Source organism: Artibeus jamaicensis, unplaced genomic scaffold, assembly GCF_021234435.1.
Source record: "Artibeus jamaicensis isolate MK-2021 breed Jamaican fruit bat unplaced genomic scaffold, CSHL_Jam_final contig_452, whole genome shotgun sequence".
In the NCBI taxonomy this organism is placed as follows: Eukaryota; Metazoa; Chordata; class Mammalia; order Chiroptera; family Phyllostomidae; genus Artibeus; species Artibeus jamaicensis.
In genome coordinates, this window is record NW_026521837.1 from 4,922,489 (window position 1) to 4,935,892 (window position 13,404).

At 39.3% G+C, this 13,404-nt stretch overlaps 1 protein-coding gene across 4 annotated transcripts in view; it reads right to left on the bottom strand.

The window, feature by feature from the left end:
* Positions 1 to 13,404, bottom strand: part of KLHL8 (kelch like family member 8) — an 86,328-nt gene that overhangs the window by 54,645 nt on the left and 18,279 nt on the right. The gene's annotated exons all lie outside the window — the stretch shown is intronic.

The following is a 13,404-nucleotide window of genomic DNA, read 5'->3' on the forward strand; positions in this document are numbered from 1 at the left end:
GAAATGCTAAAGGGACTTATTTAAGAAAAAAAAGTTAGAAACTGTGAATATTAAAAAGGCAACAAAATCACAATTATCGACAACTGAATCAAAAACAAAACAAAACTAAGCAAACAACCAGAACAGAAATAGAATCATGGATATGGAGATCATTTGGAGAGTTATCAGCTGGGAGGGGGAAGGGAGAAAATGGGGGGAAAGGTGCAGGGATTAAGAAACATAATTGGTAGGTACAAAATAGACAGGGGGAGGTTAAGAACCGAATAGGGAATTGAGTAGGCAAAGAACTGATATGCACAACCCATGGAAATTAACTAAGGAAGGGACTGATGGATGAAAGGGGGGGTATTGGGTGGAGGGGATAAAGTGCAAAAAAAATTGGGACACCTGTAATAACACAATCAATAAAATATACTTAAAAATAAAAATTTATTCTAAAATCCAAAACTTAGTTTAAAATGACAATGTGAGAATGTGACAATGGTAAATGGATAGACTAGGTGTTGAAACCAGAAAAATAGGGAATAAAATAGGGACTGCCTTAAAGAGACTTGGCCTGGAGGAACAAGGAACTTAGAGCAGAAACCACAAGGAAGTTAAGAAAGAACATAGGGAGTGGAGAAGGCGGAACTACAAAACCAATGGGGCTGAACAAGTAGAGGACCACCCGTTCAAGTGTCTAGGTTAAAATTTTTCCATTACTCAAAACCCAGAAAGCTTAGGTCATGCTCGCGCCACCCAAGTAGCCAGTAGCTAAGAGCCACATTTGCTTCTATACAATGCTTGCTTGCTCGCGTCTATAAAAAGACTTAGCTGTAAGCGCTTAGGGCGGCTCTCGTTTGCAGCTCTTATGAGCACCGTGTCTCCGGACACTCTGAGGGTCCGCCCCTGCGCAGGTTAAAACTTTGGCCAATAAAATAACATCTCTGAATCCTGAAAGTTTCTGACAATTTGTCTCTCGAGTTGGTGGATGCAACACAGGGAAGTTCAACCTTTTTACTCATGGCACACAAAATATAATTATTAAAATTCTGTGGCAGTAAAAGAGGAAATGGGACTTCCGCCAAGATGGAGGCATAGGTGGAGATGCCGTGCTTTCTCCCACAACCAAGTTTAGAGACAACAAAGTATTAGCAACAGAAAACACAGCCAGAACACAGAAAATTGAACTTTTCAGAAGTCTGATAACAACAAATTCTTCAGCCTGACCAGTAAGAGGGGCGACGCCAGCAGCTGGCAGAGCGGGACTGCACAGGAAAACTTGGTCAGACGGACTCAGGCGTGTGGATCCCAGGTGTGGGGTTGCAACGGGCGGACCCAGTGAGCAACCCAGTGAGCAACCCAGTGAGCGACCGGTGTACTGAGCGAGGGTGCAGGGTGGCGGGTTGACTGTGGTCCCGCATTCCTGCGCAGATAGACCAGCGAGGGAGTGGGAGGTGAGACGACGGGACTGAGCAGGCCCCAGCGACAAGAGGCAGCAGAGGGGGCTGTCATTTCCCTGCTCTGACCCCGCCCCCACATACAGCCTCACAACCCAGGGACCTGGGCAACCCCGTCCTGGTAAACACCTAAAGCTCCACTCCTCATAATTAACGGGCTTGTGTTAATTAACAGACCAAAAATGGCTCAAGAAGATCTCAAAACCCCAGAGCCCATAAATCTAAGCGACAAAGAAATAGCAAAACTTTCAGATGCACAGTTCAAAACACTGGTGATCAAGATGCTCACAGAACTGGTTGATTATAGCCACAAATTAGAGGAACAAATGAAGGCTAAACTAATTGAAATGAAGGGAATTTCACAGAAAACCTATAGTGATGAAGAAGAAACTGGGACTCCAATCAAGGGAGTGAACCAGAAGGAAGAAAATAATGGCCAAACAGGAAAATATGAAGAAACAAGAATTCAAAAAAAATGAGAAGAGGCTTAGGAACCTCCAGGACATCTTTAAATGCTCCAACATCCAAATTATAGGATACCAGAAGGGGGAAAGGAACAGCCACCAGTGGAAACCTTATTTGAACAAATAATAAAGGAGAACTTCCCCAATCTGGCAAAGGAAATAGACTTCCAGGAAATCCAGGAAGCTCAGAGAGTCCCAAAGAAGTTGGACCCAAGGAGGAACACATCAAGGCACATCATAATTACATTAGCCAAGATTAAAATGAAGGAGAGAATTCTGGAAGCAGCAAGAGCTAAGGGGACAGTCACCTACAAAGGAGTCCCCATCAGACTGTCAGCAGATTTCTCAAAAGAGACCCTACAGGCAAGAAGGGGCTGGAAAGAGGTATTCCAAGTCATGAAATCCAAAGACCTACAACCAAGATTACTCTATCCAACAAAACTTTCATTTAGAATGGAAGGACAGATAAAGTGTTTCTCAGATAAGGTCCAGTTCAAGGAGTTCATCATCACCAAGCCCTTATTATATGAAATGTTAAAGGGACTTATCTAAGAAAAAGAAGATTAAAAAATATGAACAGTGAAAGAACAGCAAACTCCCAGTTATTAACAACCACAGCTAAAACAAAAGCAAGATAAAAGGACAGCTAGATCAGGAGCAGAACCATAGAAATGAAGATCACATGGAGGGTTAGCAACAAGGGAGTGGGAGAAGGAGAAAGGGGTAGAAGGTACGGAAAATAAGTAGCATAGACCATAGGTAGAAAATAGATGGGGGGGGGCAAGAATAGTATGGGAAAACAGAATCTAAAGAACTTGAGACACATGGTCATAAACTAAAGGGGGAGAATTGTGGGGGCGGGAGGGTGCAGGGTGGAGGGGAATGAAGGGGGGGAACAGAACAACTGTAAGGGCATAATCAATAAAATTTCAAAAATTAAAAAAAAATAAAGAGGAAATAATACCAAAAATAAAAAATAAATAAAATTCTGTGGCACACCAAAAAATTTTTTTTCTAGCTGATCTGACAAAAAAATAGGTTTTTGATTCATTCACACCAGATGGTCATTGTTGTATTGGCTGATGCTATTTTTTAAAATCTGATAATGGAAAGGAAAAGATGTCAGCATCCCTGACTAATAGTCTGGTACTGCATGTTTTAAAAATTCTTTGGGCATACCAGTTGAAATCAGTGGAATACACACACATAGCAAAAGAACAGATTAGAAATTTCAAAAATAGACCCACATAAATATGGCCAATTGATTTTTGACAAGGTATAAAAGCAATGCAATGGAGAAATGATAGTCTTTTAAAAAATATTGTTGAAGCAGTTAGACATTCATATACAAAAAATGAAACTTTACCTCAGCCTCAGACCTTAAATAAAAATCAACTGAAAATGAATCACACACTGTACACACACACACACACACACACACACACACAAAAACTTTTAGAAGAAAACACAGGAGAAAAGCTTCATGTCTGAGTTTAGTCCTTAGAAAAGAATTCTTAGATACATTTAAAAATATTAATAAAATGGACTTCATCAAAATTTAAATTTTTTCTTATGAAAAAGACTGTAAAAGAATGAAAAGGCAAGGTACAGATAAGGAGAAAATGTTTGCAAATAAAACATCTGATGTGACTTGTACTCCAAACATACGGGGGAGGGGAAGAGTAGGTGTACAGTTGTGAATATTCGAAACACAGAGGTTATTCTTGTATTATTACTTACTATTGTATTATTTCCTATACGAACAAGTGTAAACCTACTTTTACCCACCCCATATAAAGAACTTTCAACATTTACAGTAAGAAAACAATTACTATTAAAATATGGGCAAAATGCTTAAGACATTTCAACAATGTAGACATATAGATAGCAAATACCACACAAAAAAGATGTTCAACAACATCACCATTAGGGATATTAAAGTTAAAATTGTACTGAAATACCATAGCATACCTATTAGAATGGCCAAAATAAAAAAATACTAACACTACCAAATGCTGGTGAGGATGTAATTTTCATACACTGCTGGTGAATACCAGATGGTACAGCTAGCCCTCGCTGGTGTAGCTCAGTGGATTGAGCACAGGCCTGCGAACCACAGGATCAAGGTTCAATTCCCAGTCAAGGCACATGCCTGGGTTGCAGGCCAGCCCCTAGCAGGGGACGCACGAGAGGCAATCATACATTGATGTTTCTCTCCCTCCTTCCTTTCCTTCCCTTCCCCTCTAAGGATAAATAAAATCTATTAAAAATGGTACAGCTATTCTAAAAAAATATTTATCACTTTCTTATACATACAACTTACCCTATGACCCAGCATTCTCACTCCTGAGTATTAATAAAAACTTATGTTTGAGGTCCTAGCCAGGTGACTCAGTTGGTTGGAGTGCTGTCCTGTACAGCAAAAGGTTGCACGTTTGATCCTTGGTCAGGGCGCATACCTAGGTTACAGGTTCAATCTGGGTAGGGGGACACACACAGGGTGTGTATGGGAGGCAACCAATTGATGTTTCTCTCTCACGTTGATCTTTCTCTTCCTCTCCCCCCTTCCTTTCTCTCTAAAATCAATAAATATATCCTCAGGTGAGGATGAAACATTCTTTTAAACTTACGTTTGTACAAAAACCAGTACATGACAATTTATAGCAGCTCTATCTACAACTGTCAAAAACTGGGAACAACCCAATAATCTTCAACAAGTAAATGGATAAACAAACCATGGTACACTTATACAATGGAATACTACTCAGCAATAAAAAGAAACAAATTTATACATAAAACAACTTGATGAATCTCAAGGGCATTATGCTGAATAAAAGAAACCAGTCTCAAAAGGTTATATTTATATGATTCCATTTATATGATATTCTCAAAAGGACAAAACCATGGAGATGGAAAACAGATCAGTGGTTGCTAGGGGTTTAGGGACAGGGGAGGGTGTGACTATAAAGAACTGGCACAAGGGAGTTTGAGGGGGATTATAGAAATGTTTTATATCCTCATTTCAGTGGCAATTAGACAAATCTATACATATGTTAAAATTCACAGTACTATACACCAAAAATGTCCAATTTTACTGTAAGGTAAAAAAATAATAAGAGGAGGTTTTATTCTAATATATTCATGATAAAAATTTAAAGGACACAAAATGCAATATAATCACAAACTACTCTAATCCCTAAAAGGATTAATCAGCCACAGAAAAATAGATTGGGCAGACAATATCATCAGTATCAACATCATCATCATCATCATCATCATCATCATCCAAAATGGGATCATCATATCATCATCATGACACAAAACACTGTCTGCCAGCCACTGTTTTCAGTGCTTTATGTATTTTAAATTATTTAATACTTACTACAACTGTATAAGGCAGCTACTTTTATTTTACCCTTCTTGCAAATAAGGAAACTGAGCACAATGAGATAGAGTCCAAGTGATGGAGCCCAGATTCAAACCTAGGCAGCAGTTCTTCAAAGACCTATGCTGTTAACCACTGAAGTACTGTTTACAGTATTCTCCAAGTAAAATAGAATTACAAAAAACAACAAAAATACATTAAAAAAAATCAAGGTCCCTATTTTCTCTCCTCTAAAACCAGCCATTCTTTCTAATTCCCTTACTTTTGCAAGTGAAAACCATTTTTTCAGTTGTCCTATTTCAAAATCTGAGCCATATCTGACTCTTTTTTGTTTGGGGGCTTTATTTTTGCCATGCTTTAAAATGAAAGTTTTTTATATTTTACTGATTGTGCTATACAGTTGTCCCATTGGTTTTCTCCCGTTTATTCTCTTCCCTGTACCCCACCTCCGACCAGCATTTCCCCACCTTAGTTCATGTCCATGGGTTGTACACATAAGTTCTTTGGTTACTCCATTTCCTATACTATTCTTAACTTTCCCATCTATTTTGTACCTATCATTTATGCTTATTACCTATAACTTTTACCCCATTCTCTATGCTACCCCTCCCTGCTAATAACCTTCCATCTAATACCCATTTCTGTGAATCTTTCCTGTTCTACTTGTTTGCTTAGTTCATTTTTTTGTTTGTTTGTTTTTAGGTTTAGTTGATAGTTTAGAGTTTGTTGTCATTTTACTATTCATAGTTTTTATCCTCTTTCTTAGATAAGTCCCTTTAATATTTCATATAATAAAGGCTTGGTAGTGGTGAACTCCTCTAACTTGACCTTTTCTGGGAAGCACATTATCTGACCTTTCATTCTAAATGATAGCTTTGCTGGATAAAGTAATCTTGGATGTAGGTGCTTGCCTTTCATTACTTTGAATACTTCTTTTCAGCCCCTTCTTGCCTGCAGGGTTTCTTTTGAGAAATCAGCTGATAGTCTTATGGGAACTCCTTTGTAGGTAACTGTCTCCTTTTTTCTTGCTGCTTTTAAGATTCTCCCCTTATCTTTGATCTTGAGTAATGCAATTATGATGTGCCTTGGTGTGTGCTTCCTTGGGTCCAACTTCTTTGGGATTCTCTGAGCTTCTTGGACTTCCTGGAAGTCTATTTCCTTTGCCATATTAGGGAAGTTCTTTCAATTTCTTGCTCTTCCTTTTCTCCTTTGGGCACCCATATGATTGGATGTTGGAATATTTAAAGTTGTCCCAGAGGTTCCTAAGCCTCTCTTCATTTTTTTTTTTTTAATTCTTCTTTCTTCAGTCTGTTCTGGTTGAATGTTTGTTTCTTCCTTCTGCTCTAAACTGTTGACTTGAGTACTGGTCTCCTTCCCATCATTGTTGGTTTCCTATACATTTTCCTTTATTTCACTTTGCATAGCCTTTACTTTTTCCTCTATTTTTCGACCATACTCAACCTTTTCTGTGAGCATCGTGATTAGCAGCATTTTGAACTCTGCATCTGATAGGCTGACTATCTCTTCATCACTTAGTTGTATTTTGTCAGAGCTTTGATCTGTTCATTCATTTGGACCATATTTTTTGTCTCAGTGCACCTGTTATGTAGTAGGGGTGGAGCCGTATATATTCACTAGTGTGGGGCAACCCACATTACTGTATGTGGCACTTTATGTGGGGGAGGGGTATACAGGGAACAGTGCCACTTGCTTGGCTTCGGCAGGCTTTCAGTTGCTTCCTCTGCTACCCATGAGCAAATTGGGCCCTTCTGATGCTCATTTCTGGGTGAGTGGTTTTGTGTATGTTTTAGAACCTTATGGGTCTCTCCAATGAGCCTGTGAGGCTGGGAGTTTCTCCTGCCACTGCAACCCCTACAGGTTTTGTTAGTCAGAGGTTTTGAGGCTTTATTTTCCCCGCACTTGAACCCTGGGTTGCTCAGGGTGCCTCCCCAATTGTTCCTCCATGTTTATCTGCATGCAAATGTGGGGCCACAAGGTCCACCAGTCACTGCCTTGCCATGAGTCCTATCCATCCTGGTTGTCTGTCTCCGCCCCTTCTACTGGTCTGGATGAATGTTTCTTCTTTAACTTCTTCGTTGTCAGACTTCCATACAGTTTTATTTTCTGGCAGTTCTGGTTATTTTTGTTTTTAAATTTGTTGTTGTCCTTCTTTTGGTTGTGCAAGGAAGCAAAGTATATACATATCTGTGCCTCCATCTTCGCTAGAAGCCCATATCTTTTCTCAATTTAATACAACCTATCAGTTTCAATTCCCCTGATTTTTACTTGGGAAATTCTCTTGCCTATTCCATTCCTTTTTCCCACCCTCACTGAACTCTTAATTCAGACCCATATCTCTTGTCTGAATTATAACAGCCTCTATAAGCAATCATCATACCCTTTCCTCCCATCTCTATACATCTACCAAGAGCAGTGCTGCCAGATAGATCTAGCTATAGATTTCACTTCTGTACTGCTTACCATATGTAGTTCAAACAGCTTATCCTGGCATTCAAGACCATCCTTGCTCTGACTCCAGCCTACCAACCAGTCCTTTCTTCCATTAATTTTTAGCATAAAGTAGAGGAAAAGAGGGGAAGAGTACTGACTAAACCACTATGTCCCATATATTTTTCCAGAAATCTTACATATGCTAATTTAAGCATCACAACTACATTACAGATGGCTTAAACATCCCTGACTTGCCTAGTTACACAGGTAGAAACTAGTAAGAGCTAGGATTTCTTTTTTTTTCCTCCAATGTGTGCTTTAAAAGTTTTTTTATTTAATTATTTTTCAAGTGAGAGCTAGGGTTTCAATTCAGCTCTGATTAAAGCCCATTCTTTTTGGACTCTATCACAGACTTCACAATTCTGATTTCATCAAATATGTATTTGAGTACTCACACCATTCTATGTGGAGGAATGATGTAAAGACCCAGCTTAAATAATGCTTGTTTCACAAAGCCTTCTCTAAATTCTCCCAATGGGATGTGATCTCTTTTCTATGATTCCACATAGTACTTTGTATTTCTCTAATTCATTCATTGTTTTATCTTTATTTGTGCTTTAGACTTATGTACTTAATACAGTGTGAGTTCTTTGACAAGGTTATTTCTTAACATCATCTATGTACCTTGCACACATGATGAACCTGGGTTACGAGTGACCAAATCAATATGACTTTTGTGAGTTGGGTGCTTCTCTTACCCCAAATATAGATATAAATATAGTTATATACTTACATATAAATGTATATGAAATATGTATCACATATTATATAATGCACTTTATATAATATGAATATATTATATATTCATATAATAATGAATATATTCATATAATATGAATATATTATATGTATATAAAATCTGGGTCAACTCTTCATTATTGGTTAGTTTAATGAATCTCCTTTAATCCAGAACTTTCATCATACCACGGGTTGTACCCTAAGTGTCTGAGAATTATGATTAGATACATCACTAATATCCCATTTTAATTTTTTAAATATTTTACTTATTTACTTTTAGAGATAGTGAAGAGGTGAAGAAAGAGGGAGAGAAACATCATTGCATGAGAGATACACCAATCAGTTGCCTCACACATCCACAACTGGACACCTGGCCCACAACCCAGGCACATAACCTGACTGGGAATCAAATAAGCAACCTTTCAGTTCACAGACCAGCACTCAATCTGCTAAGCCATACCCGTCCTAACACCAACCCCCCCCCAGTACTAATATATTGTTTAATCTTATTGGGTTTAATTATACACAATTCAAAACTATCACACACTTTTCACCCTTATATCCAACCACTCTAACATCTGTCTAGCAAAAAGCTTTATTTATTATTGTTGTCACAAAATTATTTCCTTTCTCCAAGGACTGTCCCATGAAAAGGGTACTAACAAATATTCATGTTTATAAAATTATTTTTATATTTTTAAGTAAATTTTATTGACTATGGTGTTACAGTTGTTCCAATTTCTCCCCCTTTGCCCCCCTCTGCTCAGTTCCCTCCTTCTCTCCAATAATCTTCTCCCTTAGTTCATGTCCATGGGTTGTGCATACATGTTATTTGGCTTCTTCATTAGCTACACTGTTCTTAACATACACCTGTCTATTCTGTACCTATCCAATTATGCTTCTAAATCCCCATACCTTTCCCCCACCTTTCCTCTCTCCCGTCCCCACTGATAACTCTCCAAATGGTCTCAATATCTATGATTCTAGTCCTGTTCTAGTTGTTTGTTTAATTTTTTAGATTCAGTTGTTGAGAGTTGTGGGTTTGTTGTCATTTTAGTGTTCATAGTTTTGATATTCTTCTTTTTCCTAAATAAGTCACTTTAACATTCCTATAATAAGGGGTTGGTATGATGAACTCCTTTAGCTTTACCTTGTCCAGGGAGCACTTTATCTGCCTTCCATTCTAAATGAGAGCTTTGCTGGTTAGAGTGATCCAGGTTGTATGTCCTTGATTTTCTTCACTTTGAATACTTCTTGCCACCCCCTTCTTTTGAGAAATCAGCCGATAGTCTTATGGGACTCCTTTGTAAACAACCCTCCACCTTTCTCTTGCGGCTTTTAAGATTCTCTTCATCTTTAATCTTTTACATTTTTAAATATATTTTATTGATTATACCATTACAGTTGTTCTATTTCCCCGCTTCATGCCCCTCCACCTTGCACACCCCTCCCCCACCACCCCGCCTTTAGTTTATGACCATGTGTCTCAAGTTCTTTAATTCTATATTTCCCCTACTTTTCTTGCCCTCCCCCTATCTATTTTCTACCTACCGTCTGTGCTACTTATTCTCTATATCTTCTCCCCCCTTCTCCTTTTTCCACTCCCCTGTTGCTAACCCTCCATGTGATCTTCATTTCTATGGTTCTGCTCCTGATCTAGCTGTCCTTTTATCTTGCTTTTGTTTTAGGTGTGGTTGTTAATAACTGGGAGTTTGCTGTCTTTTCACTGTTCATCTTTTTTATCTTCTTTTTCTTAGATAAGTCCCTTTAACATCTCATATAATATGGGCTTGGTGATGATGAACTCCTTGAATTTGGTCTTATCTGAGAAGCACTTTATCTGCCCTTCCATTCTAAATGAAAACTTTGCTGGACAGAGCAATCTTGGTTGTAGGTCTTTGGATTTCATGACTTGGAATACCTCTTTCCAGCCCCTTCTTGCCTGTAGGGTCTCTTTTGAGAAATCAGCCGACAGTCTGATGGGAAATCCTTTGTAGGTGACTGTCCCCTTATCTCTTGCTGCTTCTAGGATTCTTTCCTTCATTTTAATTTTGGCTAATGTAATTATGATGTGCTTTGGTGTGTTCCTTCTTGGGTCCAAGTTCTTTGGGACTCTCTGAGCTTCCTGGATTTCCTGGAAGTCTATTGCCTTTGCCAGATTGGGGAAGTTCTCCTTTATTATTTGTTCAAATAAGTTTTCCACTGGTGGCTGTTCCTCTCCCCCTTCTGGTACCCCTGTAATTTGGATGTTGGAGAGTTTAAAGATGTCCTGGAAGTTCCTAAGCCTCTCCTCATTTTTTTTGAATTCTTGTTTCTTCATTCTTTTCTGTTTGGTCATTTTTTTCTTCCTTCTGGTCCACTCCCTTGATTTGAGTCCCGGTTTCCTTTCCATCACTATTGCTTTCCTGTGCATTTTCCTCCATTTCAATTAGTTTAGCCTTCATATGTTCCTCTAATTTGTGACTAAAATCAACCAGTTCTGTGAGCATCCTGATCACCAGTGTTTTGAACTGTGCATCTGATAGGTTGGCAATTTCTTGGTCACTTAGATTTATTGGCTCTGGGGCTCTGAGTTCTTCTTGAGCCATGTTTTGATCTGTTTGCACCTGTTACATTTGAGGAGTGGAGCCTTAGGTGTTCACCAGGGCAGGGCAACTCAGTTGCTGGTTTGTGAGGCTGTATATGTGGGTGGTGTCAGAGAGGGAGCAATAGCAGTCCCCTCTGCTGCTTCCTGCCGCTGGGGCCTGCGCGGTCTGTCTCACTGCTCACTCCTTCACTGGTTTATCTGGGTGCAAATGTGTGACCTCAGTCAGCCTTCCACCTTGAACCTTCACTGGGTCTGCCCATTGCTACCCCACACCTGGGATCCACCCTTGGCGGCCTGCGCACCTGGGTCAGGGGATCATTTTTGCCCTAACTACTCCACTGCTGGCTCCGCCCCTCTTACCAGTATGGCTAAATGGTTCGTTGTTGTTGGACTTTCGTATAGTTCGATTTTCTGTGGTTTGGCTGTGTTTTTTGCTGCTAAAAGTTTGTTGTTTTTAAACTTGGTTGTGTGAGAAGGCACAGTGTTTCCACCTACACCTGCATCTTGGCGGAAGTCCTTAATCTTTTGCATTTTAATTATGGTGTGTCTTGTTATAGATCTCTTTGGATACAACTTGTTTGGGACTCTGTGCTTCCTGGATTTGTATGTGTATTTCCTTGGCCAAATTGGGGAAGTTTTTTTTTTTTTCCATTATGTTTTCAAATAAGTTTTGAATTTCTTGCTCTTTCTCTTCTTCTTCTGGTATCCCTATGATTCAGATATTGTACCTTTGGAGATATCCCAGAGTCTTCTTAAACTCTCCTTATTTTTTTCAATTCTTGTTTCTTCATTTCCTTCTGGTTCAATGTTTATTTCTACTTTCTGTTCCAAAACCTTGATTTAAATCCTGGCTTCCTTCCCTTCACTGTTGGTTTCCCATGGATTTTATTTCCCTTAGTAAGAGACTTCATTTCTTCCCTATGCTTTTGCTATATTTAATGATATCTTTGAGCATTCTGACCACCAGTGCTTTAAACTTCACATCTGACAGGCTGGCTATCTCTGCATCACTTAGTTCTTTTTCTGGAGTTTCGTTCTGTTTCTTAGTTTGGCCCATATTTCTTTGTCTCCTGATTCTGCTAGCTTTCCTCTGTCTCTGTACCAAGTAGAGCTGCTCTGACTCTGTTTTAGCGCACCTGTTAAATTGTGTGGGGGCGGAGCCTTGGGTATTCACCCAGGCAGGGCAACAGTGGCTCCATGTGTGGAGGAGGGGTTTTAAGTAGGGATAATGCCACTTCTGACTGCCTTTTCTGGGCTTGCCTGGTCTTTCCCTCCTTTCTAGTCGCTCACCCACTTTCCATATGCAACTGTAGCCCCTCTAGTTGCTGTCCTGGACATTGTTCCCAGGGTGAGTGGGTCTGCCTGAGTTCAGGGCTCTGCTAAGAAACCAGCCATTTCTTCTGCTGCCTCAAACCCCCACTGGGTTTACAGCCAGAAGTTATGATGCTCTCTTTTTCCCTGTGCTGCATGGTCTGGCCTGGTGCTAGGCTCCCTCACTCACAAGGTGTCTCCCTGATTTTTATCCACCACACATGAATAAGCAGCTGCCCATTCCACTGGCCATCTTCCCCTCTCCAGCCCTGGTTCACTGCCACCACACTGAGTCCTCTCCACCCCAACTCCCAGACTCAGTCCCTACCGGTCTGGATGAATATAACTTCTTTAAATCCTTGGTTGTCAGACTTCTGTACGATTCTGTGTTTTTCTGAATGATTTTGTAGAATTTCTGGGTGTTTTTCATTTTTAAGTTAGTTGTATTCCTTCTTATGGTTAAGCAATGAGGTGAGGCATATCTACCCATGCCTCCATCTTGGCTAGAAGTCTGTATGTTTACATGTGATTGTAACATTTGGGCAAGACACAGCAACTTGAAATTTTTTTATAGCAAATTCTCTTAAAATAGTCTATTTAAAGAATGCAATGTCCTCAACTTAAAAAATCTGTTATGTGTAATAGAACAGAAATACAGGAGCAGGAAAAGAATATTTACTTAAAAAATTCATTCAAAGAAACTCAGCAGACTTTGTAACTTGTAAAAACTGTATATCAATCAAAATGTAACTAAGCCTAAACTCTAACCCAAAACTTTAAAAAATGTTTCTAAGATTATTACTTGTAGGGAGAAAAAATATATAATACTATCTATTCCTCAAATATATTGATATTAAAAACAGAAAAAAAAGACATGGTCCGTGGAAGTCTGTTTCTATCACACCCTGGCACATTATGACACTGAAGCAGGCTGGAAGTTGAGACCATTTTTTGCTCTTCTACGTGTCG